This window comes from Magnolia sinica, chromosome 1 (genome assembly GCF_029962835.1).
Source record: "Magnolia sinica isolate HGM2019 chromosome 1, MsV1, whole genome shotgun sequence".
Taxonomy (NCBI): Eukaryota; Viridiplantae; Streptophyta; class Magnoliopsida; order Magnoliales; family Magnoliaceae; genus Magnolia; species Magnolia sinica.
The window spans coordinates 45,368,235-45,387,427 of record NC_080573.1 but is presented as its reverse complement, the minus strand read 5'-3'; the positions used below and the strand labels follow the sequence as shown (position 1 = coordinate 45,387,427).

The 19,193-nt window shown below is 39.3% G+C and overlaps 2 long non-coding RNA genes across 2 annotated transcripts; both read right to left on the bottom strand.

Moving 5' to 3' along the window:
- Nucleotides 1-1,855: 1,855 nt before the first annotated feature.
- LOC131247743 (uncharacterized) lies at nt 1,856-4,119 on the bottom strand. Its single transcript, XR_009172019.1, has 3 exons — nt 3,860-4,119; nt 3,516-3,737; nt 1,856-1,993 (listed from the first exon to the last, which is right to left on the bottom strand). It is a non-coding gene; the product is annotated as an uncharacterized LOC131247743 (long non-coding RNA).
- An 874-nt stretch (nt 4,120-4,993) lies between these two features.
- Nucleotides 4,994-10,021, bottom strand: LOC131247732 (uncharacterized). The gene is made up of 3 exons (XR_009172009.1): nt 9,480-10,021; nt 6,646-6,738; nt 4,994-6,530 (listed from the first exon to the last, which is right to left on the bottom strand). It is a non-coding gene; the product is annotated as an uncharacterized LOC131247732 (long non-coding RNA).
- Between the last annotated feature and the right edge of the window lie 9,172 nt (nt 10,022-19,193).

Below are 19,193 nucleotides of genomic sequence, written 5' to 3'. Positions count from 1 at the left end.
TTAAAAAGTCATTCACTCAGCGACTCAGTTCTAGTCGCGTCAAGTCATTTCACTGAGTTAGCAAGCCAACTCAATAAGTCTTACTAAGTCCCAACTGACTCTTGCTTGTCAATGAGTTTCTCAGTGACTTGGCTCGAGATCTAGTTGAGTCAAGTTGACTCAGGCAAGTTTCGAGTCAAGCCACAAGGTTTTAGAACTATGGTACATAACCTAAAACTACAATTTGGTTATTTCATTTCATTACACCAATGATTGCAATACAATTCAACAGTTCTTCCAAACGTGTCCTAATTGATACTTTATAGAGGCAAAGTCGTTTGTACCATTGATCTAATCAACCAAATCATTGATACTAAAACATAGTCAATCCCTGCACTTGGCCTGAATTCTCCGAATATTCGACTATAATGTCACAGCCAATCCAACAGGGTTGAATGCATTCCTATTATGCTCAACAAGATGTTGGAGAGGAAAACAATCCAACCAGCGATGAGGAAACTATTTCATTAGACCATAGAGCCTGCAAAAACCATTGGCACTAACCAGTGCGATCATCGTCAGTTGGTGAAGAAGCACAAGAGATTCTTAGATTTGCAATCTACTAATTTAATCACACCAATGATGGATTTCCACACTAACTTAAAATCTAAAAAGCGTATGAAACATATTTTACAAGGACGACATCGACATCAGCATCGACATCGGCATCAATGATGGAAACAAGGAAATAGAAAAAAGCACGAGAGAAGGAATACATCTGAGAAAGAGAATCTCTTTGGGAAAACACCTGACCAAACTGCCTTCTTGAGTTTGGCTACTACCCTCGAACCACGTAATGGAAAAGCCATGACAATATGAAAAGTCAGTAGTCATAACAGCAGGGCTGCAAGTTTGGAAACTGGAGCCAAATTCATGACTTGCAATCCCTTGCCATGCCTCGTGTGTGTTGCCTTTCTCCCTCAGGAGGCATGACCTCAAGTGTTTGTGGGCCTGCTGTTTCCATCCCTCATTGTGTTCTTTCAACATCCTAACAAGAAGGATGGTTTTGTTGGCAGGGGATATATGAATCCTAACTCTTCTTGCTCTCAGCAACAACATCCCCCTCCTGAGTATCTTCAACCACGCTAGTCTCCAGCCTCTCACCAGAAGCCAAAGCTAGGTTATTGGGGTCATTGCCAAAAGTCTCCAGCAAGACCGACCTTAGCTTTTCCTTTGTTTCTTCCACCCGCTCATTCGAACCTGCAAAATTTCCACTTTGAAGGGGTATGGCATATTGTCCACACCAGTAACAATCGAATTTTGGGTTCCACAACTAAATGACTCGGATGAGGCATCCCTAGCCTTATGCTGCTTGGGTTGCATCGATATCTCTTGGGAACATGACACCTTGGTGCTGCAACACTACAAGAAATGGGACTTTTACTGAGTGCCGATAAAAGCCCCCAAAAGCGCTGTCAATTCTTTTAGCGGCGCTTAAGCTTTTGCCGGAGCTACGCTACAAGCGCCGGTAATTATGTGTTTTCTTACGGCGCTTTTGGTGGCTGCTAGTATTTCTGAAAGAAGCGCCAGGAAAAGTCTCTCCAAGCGCCGCTAAAAGAATCATTTCTGGACACTTTATCATGGATAAGCATTGATTAAAAACTATACAAGCGCCGGCAAAAGTCTTTGTATTGATTTGACAGGCCCCAGCAAGCCAATAATTTTTTTATTATATATAATTCAATTGAAACCTATATTTTTTTTAATATTTGAAATATAAAAAATGATGCAATACAATTAAAACTGAATATTAAACAAAGTTTATATTACTACACAATATATATATATATATATATATATATATATATATATTTACAATAAATTGAAAATGGTCTTGAATTAAAAATAACAAATAACAAATAACAAATCCTCTATATGGTCTACTCCTAGCACGAGTGGCGTCAAAAGGTTGAAGTGCTTGTAGGCCTAAATTTAGGCACAATTGATTAAAATCCTGCACACAAGGAAAAAAAAAAAAAAAAGAGTCAAAAGGTAGCATTCAAATAGGCCTAATAGGACCCTACCCATTGACAACCCTACCTACAGCCGCACAACCCCTATTGGCTGTCCAGTTATATATAGAAAAGGAAGAATTTTTTCCTCATTTGATCTACTTCTTGACATTATCCTAATTACTTGTATGTTTATAAGTGTATGTTTGATGGAGATTGAAGAGTAGTGGATATTTCTGTAGATAATGACAAGAATATCTGCTTCTGGAATAACTACTTGATTCTTGTTTCTTACAAGAATATTATGAAGGGTGTAACCTCACAAAATTCCAAGTCTCACATATCAACATTAGTATTTAGGCAAAAACCAAAATGTTCATGACAGTTATTGAGTCTATTCTGATAGAAAAGTATTTTCACCATTTCTAAAATGCAGGGTATTTTCATTGGTATATTGAAGGAAAGTCAGTTCAGAAAAATTCCCATTATATCATGGAGAAATCATATATATCCCCTTATTTCATAAAAGAAACCTTCTCTGAGAAAGAGAACATACGTTGTGTGACATTTGTTCCGAACACTTTGTTAAAAGAAAATACTCTCCTTGCATCTTTACCATGCTTAAGAGGATTTACAATCATGATACTCCCATTTTCTCCAATATAATCTACAGTAGTCTGGCCATCCGCTTGCCCTGGTAAGAAGGGTCTCACTCTACAGTAGACCCTAATACACCCTGCAACAATGACAAAAAAAAAAAAGTTGATATTAGGCTTCAAAGCTCCTACAAAATCAATATAGCCTTCAATCCTACAAATGCCAGGTAGTAACCTTTAAGGTCTTGTACTTAATTGAAGAGTGTACGATTTTCCTCGAGCACTTTATGATAGGAAGATGCAGCCTGTTCCAGGCTGTTGATATGATGTTCTGAGGTGACAAAAAGCAAAAACTGGTCAATGAGCTTTTCTCTTTTAAATAAAGTAGGAAAGTCAGAAGTTTTTTTCCCTCTTGTTTTTCTTTTTCCTGCTAACCAAAGAACATCAACCTATGTAAGTTTCCAGTTTCTCACCAAGCCTTTTGTGTTCCTCCTCCCACTTTGATTGAATCCACCGGACCTGACCTTTAGTCTCATGAAAGACTGATTTCATCTCCTGAAAATCATAGGGAAAAATGATTTTATTATGATCCTGTTTGGGTGCCCACTTAAAAATAAGTTCTTCTCATTTGAGTGTGCATTGAAAATTCCTGATATTTGGTGCAACCAAACACACCCTCAATCATAATTATGCATTAGATATCATGAATGTTTGTTATCAAAATTACTTTTAATCTGTACATATAAGATTAACTCCAATGAGATTGGCTCATTTTTAAGTGGTGAGTGGTGTTTGTTCCAACCAATCAATGACAGTACAGACCTTCTAGCGTATCAGAACCATCATCTCCAATTGCTGGATCCGTCATTATCACTGAACTAGAATTTGAAGACAAATCAGTAAATCTTGAAAAAGATCCAAGTATTACCTTTGGCAGTTCACAATTACGTCTGATTGATGTTCTCCACCCAACAATATCTTAATTGAAACTTAGTCATGAAAAACAAATATAGTAAAAGCAGGGTGCTTAGGACAAGATAAATAATCAACAGCAGTACAGACGGCAGCAACAAGAAAACCCGAGAAGGGGATACGATCATAACCGACATTAGAATATACCACTCGGTGTCTGAATGCACGCAGAGCAGACCTACATGAGAAAAATCAGGTATCATGATCATGTATCCTAGTTCCCGGAGAAGGACATCTGACAAATTTCTGTGGTTTAGCAAAAGCATCAGAACTGAAATCTTGGATGGTAATTAAGCATACATAAAGTAAAGGTCACCATAATCATCCTCCATGTGCTGCAACAGTGGAGGCTCCCCTTCATCATTATCAGTAAGAAAAAGATGCCGACCAGTTCTCCTAAACATCAAGTGAATAACATAACGTGCAGATCTCTCAAAAAAGGGGACGCCGAAAAGAAATGGAACTTGCAAATGAAGAACAATTCCCCAAAAAGCCCATGAATAAAATGATGCACTACGCCCCATTTGACCTTTTAAAAAAAGAATGAGATGACGCATTCTTTTTTCAATTAAAAAAGTAAACAATGATTTTTCAATTAAAAAAAGGACAGTCATGAGAAAGAAACAAGAGAGCACTAAAATAGTTGTCTTCTTATTATTTTGAAATGGCAGAACCCATTGAAGTTGAAGCTTAATTCTAGCTTAAGTCTAAGAAAGTTAACAAAGAAACTACATGAACATCTGCATGTCAGTCTTCAATTGAAGTATCTTAAGTTCACACCATTATTGTAGTTTGACAATGTGAAACTATTACTTATGTAGTTTGAAATACTCCAAAAATCATCATTAAAGCTGCATTTGGATGCACTATCAAACAGAATACCAGTAATTAGTTCAATGAAGTGGATTAACCAGATTGCAATTACCATCCTTAGTATTGATATTGAGGACTAGGGCCTAAATTGAAATCATGTTACTATCAAGTTGCACTTGAAAAGTATGCAACTCAGTTTGAAGTCTACTTCCTCATTGTGAATGCTAAGTTAATTACAGTTCAGTCAGTTCTTCTCTATTTAAGTAATCTTTGCAATTCAACGCATCCAAATGACTGCATAAATCATCCTGAGAAACTATTAAAAATTCAGGGCATGGAGGAAATCTTACATGCTGACTGCTGGTAGCGTCAAGTCTATCATGACCAGAAAATGCACCAAGAAGAATAGCAGTGTCGATGACTGATGAACTGAAGCATCCAATGACATCCAATGATGATGCATACGCCATGAGTCCAAAGCGAGAGACGCCCATAGGTTGGCTGCATTCCCACAACACCACAGAAAAATGTTGGCTGCCTGACAGTACTGCCCCCTGATGATCCTCCGGGGACCCGAGAAATGTCCCAAACAATTTTTTTATTTTTTGTTATTTTTATTCATATTCTTTCTTCTTCTTCTTCCTTCTTCTCTTGCTACAAAATTGTGCCAGATCAAGTTTGTGTTTATTGGTATGATAAGTTTTTTTTTTTTTTTTTCATAAACCCAAAGCAGCACCAAAGCAAATTTCTGATGTTTTGAGACCACGGGAATTTTTCCATTAAGGCAATATTTGGATACATGGAACCCAAGGGAAAATAAAGGAAATGGAGAAGGTTTTCCATCAATGTGACAATTTGGGATGTTTGGGTAAAAGAGAGGATTCCAAGCAATTAGTGTGCCTTTCCATAGTAGCAAATGAAATGATGTGACCGTTGTCTTACAAATATAAGATTTTCACTTGTCATCCAAATAAGAAATCCAATCTTGGAATTTTTGGGAAAATATTGCTCTTGGAAATAATGATTTTCCCCCTTCCCTTTCCATTGCCAGCCATCCAAACATGCCCCAAGTGATATCAAGGAACAAAAAGGTTTCACCTATGATACCAAGTAATGTAAGGAATTTGGCAAACAATTATTTTGGTCAATCATAAACAAACTTAATCTGCTAGCAAATTTATGTTCTCAGAACATGGAAAATAAACAAGTGATATCAAGGCACGATCCACACATGATACCACGGAAAGGAATTTGGCAAAAATGATTTTGCACAACCATGAACAAACTTCATCTGCTAGCAATAATGGGCAGACAGAATACCTGTACTCAGTTGCTAAACTCTTCCTTATTAATAGAATTGATGATACGAAATACATGCCCATGATCTCAGACAGGAAAAGAACAACGTTAATTGTTGATCCACCACTCCCAACTCTTGAAACCGCAAAGAAAAACTGCACAGAGGCAACAATTGTGAGCTAAGACATTGGAAATCAAATTCCATTTCAATAAAAAACCACTCTTTTAATTATCTGTGCTATACCTCGTAATGTTATGCTGTCCCTAGAAATATTATTAAATTCTCTACACAGTCTGTTACTTGCTAAGAAAAATAAAATAAAATTCGATAATCTTGCGTTCTCCCAGTTGTGAATATTTTAAGTTTTTCCGAGCGTTGTTGAAAAGATGCTGTGCCCTTTGAAAACTGAATGAAGTTTTTCAAAACCTGGAACAGACCAAATGATCAGGGACCATACCCGTAATTGGCCACCAAAATGGCTGGATAACTGTAAAGACAGGCGCATTAAGTGATGAACTATTTTCTTACAAAAAAGGCAAATACATTTGTAAAAGCTCAAAACCATGACCTATATTCGAAACCCCTATGCAAAACAAGGACAGCTGCATCATTTCCTGATTTCTTGAACCAATGCAAATAACAAAATTACAACATGCAAAAAACATGAAATGTGCGTGCAACCTAACTGGAATGTAAGACCGATATCTTGGAATAGATTTACAGGAGAATAGTTGAACAATTTTGATTTAAGAGGGATCCATGAGGAATTTACAAAAACATACCTCCTTGAAAACCACACTCTGCAAAGACTGCAAAAATCAACGATAACAGTCACATACCTCGCTCAATAGTAACTAACTGTGTAAAACCAGGTAAAGAAAGAACAGATGATAAAAGGACAAGAGCGTAATTTGGTCAGAGAAAAGATTGGAAAACAAATAAAGAAAAGATGCCTAAGGTTTCATATGCATACCTTAATCATTTTATACACACAGTACTCAGAGCAAGCATAGCCCAGCAAATTCTGCAAGTGCCCCTGCCAGGTTCGAGAATATGCTGCGGCTTCCTGAAAATACACATCAAGTTAATATCCCAATCTGCAAAAGCATAGGAAAGCACCAGACTCATAACAACATCAGCTAGATTAACTGCAACGGCTAAAAGATGGTATCATCATCATATCCTTGTCCCAGCTATTTGGGGTCAGCTTTGTGAATCATGTTTCACAAATGACCAGCTGCCTACCAGACATCAACCCCTAGTAAATGGGCTGCTGAAGATATGTTCTTGATTTCATTAATTGAGAAAAACAGTTTCGAAGGCACCAGATTAGATGGGCTACCCAACACCCAAGAAACAAAGTTGCAAGAATATCCTTTGACAACAAGCACCAATTTAGTTTTCTTTGAAAATAGTATTTCTGTCGTTGATTGCTTCACCACTGTCCCAAAAAAGCAAAGATGAATGAAACCATTTTCATACCTAACATCATCCTTCAAACCCACCCAGATTTCCAAAAACCATGAGGTAGCAGAGTCCATCTTTCAACCAGCTTCAATGGAAAAACACTGCTGTGAATTGAATTTACCCAACCTTGATGAAGGCTTGAGGCAATACACCTTTAATCCCTGTCTGAAACTAATAAGCATACTTATGATCTTTTTTCTCTAGGAAAGCATATAAATGAAGCGACAAAAATATAAATTAAGACCTGCCCAATGTTTACCCCTATCCATGGCTTGAAAAATGGATGACTATAATTCATCTGATCAGTGCAATTTTAGCATGGTAGTCCATGAAATGTATTCTGGAGTTAATGAACAGTTCAGGTCACTCAATCGGACTGTCCACATGAACCAGTGTAACTAGGAGCACTATAACCTCTACATATGCAATTAATTTCATAAAAGAAAAAAGACAAAAAGCCAAGTGCATAGCTAAATATAGCAACTATTTTCAGAAAAGAAAAAAAGACAAGTGCATAGAAAAATATAGTATCATCATATGATTAAGACCTGCCCAATGTTTACCCATATTTTACCGCATTTTGTTTCATGTCAATATTCCGTACAGGTCTGGCCCACCTTTGAGTGGCATATGTATTGAAATGTTGGGACCGACAGTGGATGGGTAGACCCAAAATCCTCTCCACCAAACAATATAATTTATCCAATCAATGGGGCTCTTCCATTAGGTGTCCCATTGGCTATGTTTTATTTTTAATCCTTGGTTGTTCGCAGCTCTCAATCAGAGTCAGTATAAATTCTATGAAGGAAATTTTTGGGGCATAGCACATCCATCGATGCACCCTTGTAAAGGATGTTTGTGGCCTAGTGTTGTCTTTGATCCAAACGGGAGTTGATCTTGTGCGTTTGGATGCTCCTTTGCAAACCCTGTTCTCATCTCCCACTTCAGAAAATAGGTGCTAAAATGCTGTCTTCAGAAAACAGTGTGATCTTTCTAGGACCTGAAGCTCCTCAAGCTTTTGTCTGCATCTTTCCTCAGCCTCAGATAAACATAACTTTGTGATTCGACTGGCATACTCCTCCTCGATCTTTTTGTTCTTGGCAATTGCAATACATTTCAGGGCTTCAGCTTCTCTTCTTGCATCATCAGCACGTGTTTGGAACATGTTAGCCTCCGCCTGTTTAATCGTCACAATGCTCTCCAGCTCATCTAGAACAGGCTTCTTATCGACATTCAATTGAGACTCTGGGACTGAAGTTTGTCTGCCCAACCGATCCCAATCCATGCTTGGAAGAACACAGTTTGCATTTTCGACTCGAGGAGCATTCTCTGTGGAAACGGATCTCAGCCACATGGCTTTTTGACTTGGACCAACCATCCCATTACTTCCTTCTCTTGGGTTCTTCTGTGAAAGTTCCTTCACCAATATGAATGGACAATGGCATGCTTGGAAAGCAATATGCAATTAAGCATGATTCAAATGGAAATACACGTCTCTGACCTTACAGTTGTTGACGTGTGTAGCATCAAGGAGGTTTCCTCTCTTTTACACCAAGCTGCACAAAGCAGGTTAGTCTTTTAAAGGACTTGTTGTTGTAGATTTACAATAGTTCTCCTTCCAAATAAGGGTGGAAGATATTAAATGGTGGCTTGCTATATGGTTTAATTGTGCTAATTTCTTTTATACTATGAAAAGATAAATCGAGTAGTTTCCTCTGTAGTTATTTTTTTGATTTGCACATCTTTTCAAACTGTTTTCTTATGTTTAACTGTGAAAGCTATGAAATGGTGGTTTCCTAAATGGTTCCATTGTGCTCGTTTCTTTTATACTATTCTATGATAAGACAAATTGAGTATCTTTCTTTATATTATTTTTTACTTGAGTTGCTCATCTTGTCAGCCTGTTTTCTTATGTTTCTTTCTTTGTCATCTTATGCTAGAACCTCACAAAATGAGGTAAATGAAGTAGTTTTGCAAGAACATGACACTAATTAAAGTCAGATGGTCGTGCAATCTGATGAAGCATGTGCACAACTTGAAAGTATTGAACTAGTAAAGTTTACAACCTCCAATATTATACAAAATTGATAAACTGTTCGTTTTCAATAGAACTAAAACGAATGGAAAAGGACAATCCACAAGTTTGGGCCGTTTGGCATTTAATCGAGCATGTAAGGTGCCAAAGCATAACATAACCAAAATTTAAAAAAAGATTGATGAAAACTTCACAGATTCAATCATTTGCACCTCGTTTTATAACCTACAATCATAGACAAAATCTGGAAAAAAAAATAAAAATCGATCTAACAGATGGATGACAGATATATACAGAGAGACGACCTGTAGATCTTCGGGGAGATATTTGTGCTTTATGGAGAGATCCATTGAATGCTTGAGATGCAAGTGGCTAAGGCTTCCTTGATGTCCATATCATACATCAGATTGCAGAGATCCTTGTATCTCATCCTTAGACATGTTAAAAGAGAGATAGAGATTAAAAACCCCTAAGAAAGAGAGAGAGAGAGAGAGAGAGAGAGAGAGAGAGAGAGAGAGAGAGAGAGAAACCCTAGAGGAGTAGAGGTGGATTGAGAAAGGGGAAACGAAGAGAGATGGTCGATTGAGAGAGGGAAAAGGGGAAATAGAGAGAGAGAGGGTCGATTGAGAAAGGGATAGTAGAGGTGGAGATGGCGATGGCTATCGCTGCATCTAGAGAGAGAGAGAGAGAGAGAGAGAGAGAGAGAGAGAGAGAGTCGGGATAAGGGAGAAAAAGGGTTAGGGATTTTGGTACGTATGGTATTTATACCCGATCACTGACCGACGCCCCATTTTAATTAGCGCCGGTAAACTAGCCACGCACATTGTCAGCTAATCCAGCTTTTGTTGTAGTGCAATGTCCTTGGAGGAATATGGGGCCAGACATGCTTCGACCATAATTTCAGCCTGCAACTTGTAATCAATTCTATCCGAAGGCGAGAATACATACTGCTTGCCAGTTTCGGCATCTTCCTGTTGGAGCAAACACTAGATGCAAGCAAAGTAATAAGGAAATGAAATTAAAAGCAATTTTTAACTTTCAGAAACACAAAAATGTACAGCGGATGTTGTCAGTTTAAATTCACCATTTTGTCAAGTATTTCAAGGGAAATTAACCGTACTCGCCTCCAAGTTTGGGCAAATTACCTAGAAAGCTACGACACTCCGTATATTCCTGGAAGGGCCTTCTGACAGCTTTTGGAGATTGTTTCAGACAAAAATGCCCCTGAACTTGGTTCAGGACTTGTACGGTCTTGGAGTGAAGTAGAAGCACCTGTTGTTGCAACCCCCAAGAAACGGACGGATCTGCTACTCCCCGGGACACCGGCCAATGCTAGTGCTCGGCGCTGTGGGCCCCACCACCACGTTTGTGTTTCATCCATGCCGTCCATATATTTCTCCAAATCATTTTATGGTAGGAGTCCAAAAACGAGAGATAATCCAATCACAGTGGGCCTTAGGAGGATTGTAATGGTGGATATCCAATCATTATAATTTTCCTATAGTGTGGTCCACCTGAGATTTATATCACTCTCGTTTTTCGGTTCAAGCCATAAAATGATATTTAAAAGTGGATGAACGGCATGGACGAAGAATATACATCATGGTAGGGCCCACAGAGCACCGATCACGAGCACCATGAGCTTCGGAAGGGGCAAATGTCGCATTTATTTACCTTTAAAAGACCCTCTTCTTCTTCTTCTTCTTTTGTTTTCCTAGAAAAGCGAAGATCCAGGGACCAACAGCCAGAGAGCGACGTTGTTACAATGGTACTTTGGTGATACTTCCACAAGCCAATCCGCATTCATGCATTTCTTTGCTCTTTCATTCAAAATAATGGAGGAGATATTCGAAGAAACCATAGAGCCCCTATCGCGTTCTTCCTTTATTCATGATCTCTTCTCTTTCCTCAGGGACGTTCACGATCTTCCTGAAGCTCAACGGTCTCCACAGGAAATTTTGAAGACAATTTCCGAACTCCGCCAACTCGACAATTTCAATGGGCACCCGGCCAGCAGAAAAACGTTAGCTTCTTCCATTTCCTTCTGCCCTGTCCTTCGCAACTCTTGCATTTCTTTGAAATCATCGCAGTTGAGCTTAAATACTTCCCATACAACATGACAACCACGACTGTTGTAACATGACATCCAAGACCATAATCACAACACAATAGGAAGAACAGTCTCTTCAACGGGACCCAGGGAGCTTTGCTGAAAAACACCTGCGAGTATGTCTTGTTTAAGCCTGACCTTCTCAATATAGTTTTTGTTTACAGATTTTTTCTGCATCGCTGGTTGTCGGCTGAAGAGAGATCTTCTTCCTACTGTAAATGTGATTATGGTCGTAGTTGTCATGTTAAATCAGTCGTGGCTGTCTTACAATGGATCGAGATTTTTAGGTTATATGGGTCGTGGTTTGTAATGTAATATGGGATGTATTTGTCATGTTAGATCGGTCATGGCTGTCTTACCATAAACAATTCTCTTCAACGAGTACCTAGTGAGGTTTGGTGGTGGTTTGCATTGCAGATTGGTCGTGAAGATGACATGGGTCGTGGTTTACATGAATAATGGGTCGTGACTGTCACGGCATATGGGTCGTTGTTCTCATTTGACAACAATGATCCACTATTCATCATAACCACGACACAACGCAAGGGACAATCACGACCCACTATTGATCAAAGTTTCATGGGTCGTGGTATCGTTTGATATGGGTCGTTGTTGTAATGTTGTATATGTCTTGGTTGTGATGAAATTTGGATCTTGAATGTAAGTATCAGAGGGTCGTGGTTGTCTTCTTATAGTGATCGTGGTTGTCGTGTAATATGGTTCGTAGTTGATGTGAAGCATTGATCGTAGTTATCATTTGATATGGTAAGATCTTAGTTTCTTGCACTGATTTTTTGCACTACTCATTTACAACCACGATCATTATATCATGAAAACCAAGACCTATTGTTATGTACACTATTTTCATCTTTCTGTTCGTGGCTCAGATGCATAAAGGCCCGTGATTATCATCCACGTTGGGTCATGGTTGACATGAAATATGGGTCGTGACTGTCATTGGATAGGTCTTGGTTGTCATGATACATGGATCCTAAAATGGATTGATACATAAGTCGTTATTGTCATTTTATTTTGGTCGTGCTATACGTGAAGCAATGGTCGTAGTTGATCTGAGTCGTGGTTGTCATGTTAAATTGGTTGTGGTTCGCAGTTGTAATTGTTCGCGGTTGTCGTCCATGTTGGATCATTGCAAACAACCACGATCTTATGAGAAACACGACCCATAGAACATGACAACCATGGTCCACCTGTCATGAGTGCCACGACCCGTTGTTAAGCTCACCATTTCCTCAATGGGTCGTGGTTCAAATGCACAAGAATTCGTGGATCGTGGTTAACATGCATCAAGGTTCATGAATCAATAAGTATATATATATATTACAGTTCAAATTACATTATCGCAGACAATACAAAAATAAACCAACATATCAAGTCATTATCAGCCTCAGCCAGCAGGGACGAAAATGCATCAACGCCGATCGTGTCATATTCGTTTGCGTCTAGAGCATTTGGGTGTTGACATATCTTCTCTCTGGGATGTAATTCAAACCTTTTTCGGTCTTCCAGCAGATCTTCTCGTTTCCAGAGGCTTCATATTCTCACATAAAACCTTCACTTCCTCTGAAGTGTTCCATTGTGTCTTGTTAAGCACTGGGTAAACTGACTCTTTGTATGTTTTACAATATATTTCATTGAAGTAGAATGGAGAGCAGTATTTGTACATATCAAGCTGATACTTATCACAGGCCGCAATCACATGAACACAAGGCAACAACATTTTTCCAAACTCACTGCACGTACACTTCATTTCTCTTAGATTCACTACATCAGTCATTCCCCGTGTGGCCACTTGGAACTCATCCGCTGAAATCGCAATGCATTGTCTTTTGCCTTGGAACCTGCGGCACATCGCATATTTACATAGACAATATTGTAATCAACCTTTGTCCTTGAACACTTGCCCGACAGATATTTCATTTAGATCTTCCACAAATTTTAGATATCCTTGATGATCTGAATTGACAAAAGCATCATCAGATAAGGCAAAGACGGTATTCAATGATCTAGGAATATCTCCATTTTCTTCATGCACCGATATGGGTAAATTTAAATTTATAGGCTGCGGATTGACCTGCACGGATGGATCAACAAACGGATCATTAATGGATGGGGTTTGGAGATCACACTGGTCAGCTGTTCCTTGAAATGATTGTTACTTGAAGGGCTGCCTATATCGCAATCGTCGAGTCCTTGGTCATGATATCTATCACTACTTGATGAGCTAGGTATGTCGCAGTCATCATTCTCCAAATCATGATGTGTATCGTTACCTAAAGGGCCGCCCATATCGCAATCATCGAGTTCCCGATCCTGATATCTATCACTACTTGATGGGCCAGGTGTATCGCAATCATTATTCTCCAAATCATAATGTATATCGTTACATGAAGGGCCACCTATATCGTAGTCGTTGACTCCTTAGTCGTGATATCTATCATTACTTGAAGGGCCAGGTATATCGAATTCATCGACTATCCGATCATTGCTTGAAGGCTGCGAATGAAGAGACGATGGGTTCGAATGTAAGGTATAATCTAAGTTGTAATCCTCAACAAAAGGACAACGCCTCACTTTTTCTGTATACAATGGTATTTATGTTGAAAGAATCTGTCTACAGAATAACATATATGGTTCGAGATCTTCATTGTCTTTAATTGTATGTGGGCATAGGAATCCACGAATTGCATCACCGTACACAACTTTAATATTATTAAATCAAATTCATCCGACGCAGTCTTCGTAATCTGATGTATTTTATCTAGCAACTGTCGATAAGTGATATCATCACTCACAACAAATCCCTTTGAGTCTCCACCATCGTAAGTAAACATTCCCTTGTCATACACACTCTCCATCATAATAGCATAATATAGCCCTACGACCCATACTCCTTCCAATATTGGTTATTCTGTAAAAAAAATAAAAAATGAATGGGTCCAACTTGTGAGTAATGCAGGATACTGGTTGTCATCTTAAATGGGTTGTGTTATCAACCACGTTCAATGACCCATTGCAACACTTTAATCATTAATGGATTTCATTGCTTTTTCAATTAAGATAATGGAGAACATATACAATGAAGGCATCAAGTCCTTCTCGCATTCTTCCTTCAAGGCAACTACGTTCAACGACCTATATACGACTACGATCCATTGTTCATCGTAATCACGATCCAAATTTGATGGCAACCACGGTCAATTGTGCATGTGAACCACGATCACACGATAGGGTCATGGTTGTTACATTAGACAGGTTGTGGTTGTCAGCTGATATGGGTTGTGGTTCTCATGTTACATATATTGTAGTATTCACGGTATATGGATCGTGGTTGGCAATGACGTTGTATGACCCATGTACAGTCGTGATCAATTGTTCATCAGGACCACGATCCAATGTCCTCTTGTCGATTTTTTTAGTCATCTTGCGGAGTTCACAGTTAATGTATTTTTCGGATGCAACGGAAAGTCATGTAGGTCGTGGTGAGGGTCGTGATTGTAAGGGCCGCGTTATAGTCCCAACTCATTGGCCCCACTGTGTTGCATTGTGGTTGACATGTTATATGGGTCGTGGTTGACAAGTTATATGGGTCGTGGTTCACAGTTATATAGATTTCGTGATTTACAGTTAGGAACCACTCAAAGGGTCGTGGTTTTCAACCAAAATGGGTCATGGATTCACAGGGCAGTGAAAAGCACGATCCTTATAACGTCCGCCAACCATGACCCATCTGGCATGACAACCATGACCCATAACATTTGCCAACCACGACCCATGTAACATGATGAACACGACTCACGTGCATGCGAAATGCACGATCCTTATTACGTGACAACCAAGATCCAATGTGCATGGGAACCCGGTAAGCATGGGAACCTTCTCAACTTGCCTACAGTATAAAATAAAATACGGACCCACTATTAGAAGTGGACATGTAACAACCGCGACCCATATAAAATGACAACCACGACCCATATGGGCCCACATTGAAGTATGTTTATTGTCCGTGCAGCCCATCCTTTTGTCTTGTGATTTTAGGGCTACGACCTATTTCACATTCGAACAACGATCCATTTAACATGAAAACCACGATCCATGTTACATGACAACAACGATGCATATTACATTACAACCACGACCCATATTACATTGACAACCACGACCCATATTACATTACAACCAAGACCAATATTACATGATAACCATGACCTATATTACATTATAACCACGACCCATGTCCACCACGACCCATAAAACGTAATAACTACGACCAATGACAACCACGACTCATATTTCATAATAACCACGACCCATATAACATGACAACCACAACCATAATTAAAATATAATATGAAGAGCTATATACTCTTCGAAGGGCACCCAGTGAGATGAAAAACTCTTTTGAGTATGTCTTGTTTTAGCTTGACCAAAAACTCAGTTGAGAAGGTGAAGCTTAAATAGGACACTCTCAAAAGTGCTTTTCAGCTCACTAGGTGCCCTTCGAAGAGAACTGTTCTTCATATTGTATTTTAATTATGGTTCTAGTTGGCATGTTATATGGGTAGTGGTTATCATGAAATATGGGTCATGGTTGTCATTGGTCATAGTTATCATGTTTTTTGGGTCGTGGTGAACATGCAACAACCGCGACCCATATAACATAACAACAACGACCCATATTACATGATTACCACGACCCATGTTACATGACAACCACGACCCATGACAACCGCACTCTCACTTCTCTAGTCAGAACGCTGGATTGTGAATTTATTGTTGCCGTGAGAGTAGAGTTTGAGAGATCTGCAAAAAGAACACAGAATTAAGTGGAAGATAATATGGGGTGGTGACGTTTACCTTGAAATCACTGACGACTACTATCAGCAACGATTATGAAGAACAGTTCTCTTCAAAGAAGACCCAGCGAGCCAAAAAAAATCTGTTGAGAAGGGGTCGTTGATCTTCCACGCGCACCAAATGGTCTTCAGAATTTCAGGTTTTGGCCGTTGATCTTCAAGAAGATCGTCAACATTCCTAAAGAAAGGGAAGGGATCACCTATGAAGGAAGAATGTGAGAAGGACTTCTGGTTCGGATTCGCTTCTGAAAAAATGAAACCCAAGTACCACTTTTATAGGCTGGTCAACTAATGGTTAATGTGGGGGTGGTGATTCCGAAGCGTCGCTTTGATTTCGAAAGGATTACGGGTAGGTAGCAACATTAATGCGATTTCCTGCAATTGAATGTGGTGCTAATTCCAAAGGGAAGGGTCGTGGATAGGACGAATGTTGGATCGTGGATGTGAACCACAACTCAGTGTAGATAACAACAACGATCTCTATAGCATGACAACCACGGTCGTGGTTTCGATCGTCGTTGGTTTGCATAATGGATCGTGTTTGACTGGCACAGTGGATCGTGAATCACATGGTGGGTGGTCGGTCTCGACTATTGACGTCAATCCAGCATAGATGACAACAACGAACCGTGTAGCATGACAACCACAATCCTTTAGAACTCGTGATAACCATGACCCTTTGTTTGGTTACATCAGCGATCAACTATGTAATACAATTACGATCATGTTAGATTTTGAAAGATATTCTTATTATTAATTAACAATCCACAACCATATTGGAATGTAGGTCGAAAAAGAACTCATGATATTTCTCTGGTCATTCAAGTCAACGCGTTGATCCCACAAACGGCTAAGGATGAAGCACCATGAATAACACAGCAAGGTTGCTCTCCCTCTCCCTCTGAAGGGGTGGAGAGTTTTCTACCCGCCGTCGTATTTATAGAGAGGTGTGGTTGAGAAATTATCTTATGAGCTAGAAGTGTATAGAAATCTGCCCATCCACATATTTTGATCTGTTCTCGTTGAAGTGTATGGAAATCTGCCCATCAAAGTTAGGACATGACATATGTAGATATCGAAAATCCCATGTATATATATGTGTCATAGTTATTAACATGTGGAGAACATGTTCGTCGGTGAATTTATTGTTGCCATGAGAGTAGAGTTTGAGAGATTTGCAAAAAGAACAACTAGATCACTGGTGGTGTTAATATTGGTCGTTGTTGTCGTGTCAATATTTTTGTGGTTCATATATGTAATAGATTGTGGTTGTCACCCATGTTGGATCATTGTTGACAACCACAGGCCTAAGAGAAAACGATACATACGTCATGGAAACCACGATCAATATGTCATGGAAACTACAATCCCCACGTCATGACAACCATGACCCATTAAAGTGGTTATAAGGGTGTAACATCCCAGATTTTTCCCAACTTGGCAATGGACGTCCTTGGATGTAGAACTGCCCTAGGACCTTATTCTGTTGTAATTAGGGCGTAATTTAGTTAAGTATTAATAGCTTGGATCACTTTCTATACAAACTACAAAGGCCCAAGTACCACCTCAGGCAGAAATCAAATAGGATCAAATCCTTTAGAAACTAAATGAGAATTAATTTAGCGCTAAACTAGATTCTCTGTGCAATTAGCACTAGATCTGCAAGACCCAAACCGTGCAGTATCATTGACGCTACATTACCCTGAAATCTAGAATTCATCCCTAAACCCAGTTACTCTCGGGAGCGCACCGAAACTCCGTATCGGACCTGGACCGCACGTCGAAAGTCCGATAACCACAAAACTATATAGTTATGACTGCATTACTGGACTTGACAACCCGTTCAGAAATCAAGTCTTAATTGTGTCTAGAAATGCACAACTTGAGCCTGGAGCAAAGTGTGTGAGAAACGTGGATATCTTTAGAAATAAAATCCGAATTTAAGTAATCTGAGTCGTGTCACTTGCGGGCCAAATATAAGGATTCAGACCGTCAGAATCTGACCCAAATACACTCTCGGATCAGGAGAAATGTCCCACACATGTCGGTGTACTTGTGGCCCTGATCGAGTGCCGGTGACCATTAAACTGAAACTGGTCTGCCACGGCTGATTTGTAAACCCGATCGAAACGAAAACTTAGCTTGACCTAGATCCAATGTCAAGGAGCTTAAGTCCGACCGCACGTGGAAAAGGGGCCACCAGAAGTGCTCCGTTGGACCGGAACAGTCCGTATTTGGATATAACCTAAGTATACCTTGGCCCTGGGGCCATTTCCATCAGTCCTTAAACCCTCTCTCTCTCATTCCATACGATTTTGCAACCCTAGGAGAGAGAAGAGAGCAAAGAGAGAAGGAAAGAGAGAGAAAGTGAGAGAGAGAAGTGGGAGAGAGTTCCTGGTATCCGAGCCCATCGCTCCACGTGCTGAACCGACCTATCTGTATCGCTATACTGGCGATTCTGATTCCATTTTCGGATAAGAAATCCTAACCCTAATCTGTTTTAGGGATTCAGGTAGAGTAAATGGTGAAATAGCTGACCTGTTTCATGCTATAGGTTGTCGTTGTGCTGTAAACAAAGACTTAGTATTTAAACTGAGTGTGTTACACGTTTACTGGCGAAAGGTGTGGACTATAAACGTTTAGGTTATGGTTTTCAAGGCCTTCAATGTCAGTAATGGTTTATGACTGACTTGATTACTGCCACATGTGATTAGATGCGATGTTTCCCGTATATTACACATATATGTAAACTATGTTGATTTTAATGCCTTCCATGTGTTTGTTGAAATGCTTAAATGAATATGAAATTATGATTTCTGCTTGCCATGATTATTGTTTGAGAATACATGCTTGTTGTATGGGTGGCAACTCCTTGGTGGAAGAATTTGCTATAATATAGGTTATAACTAATTTATTTCATATATGATGGAATGTGTAAACTAAGTGTTTGATGAAATGTTTGAATGAGAAATGGTCCAATGAATTGTATATATTTAGGGCGTTGAGATAGGATTTCCCAACTACCTTACCTAGGT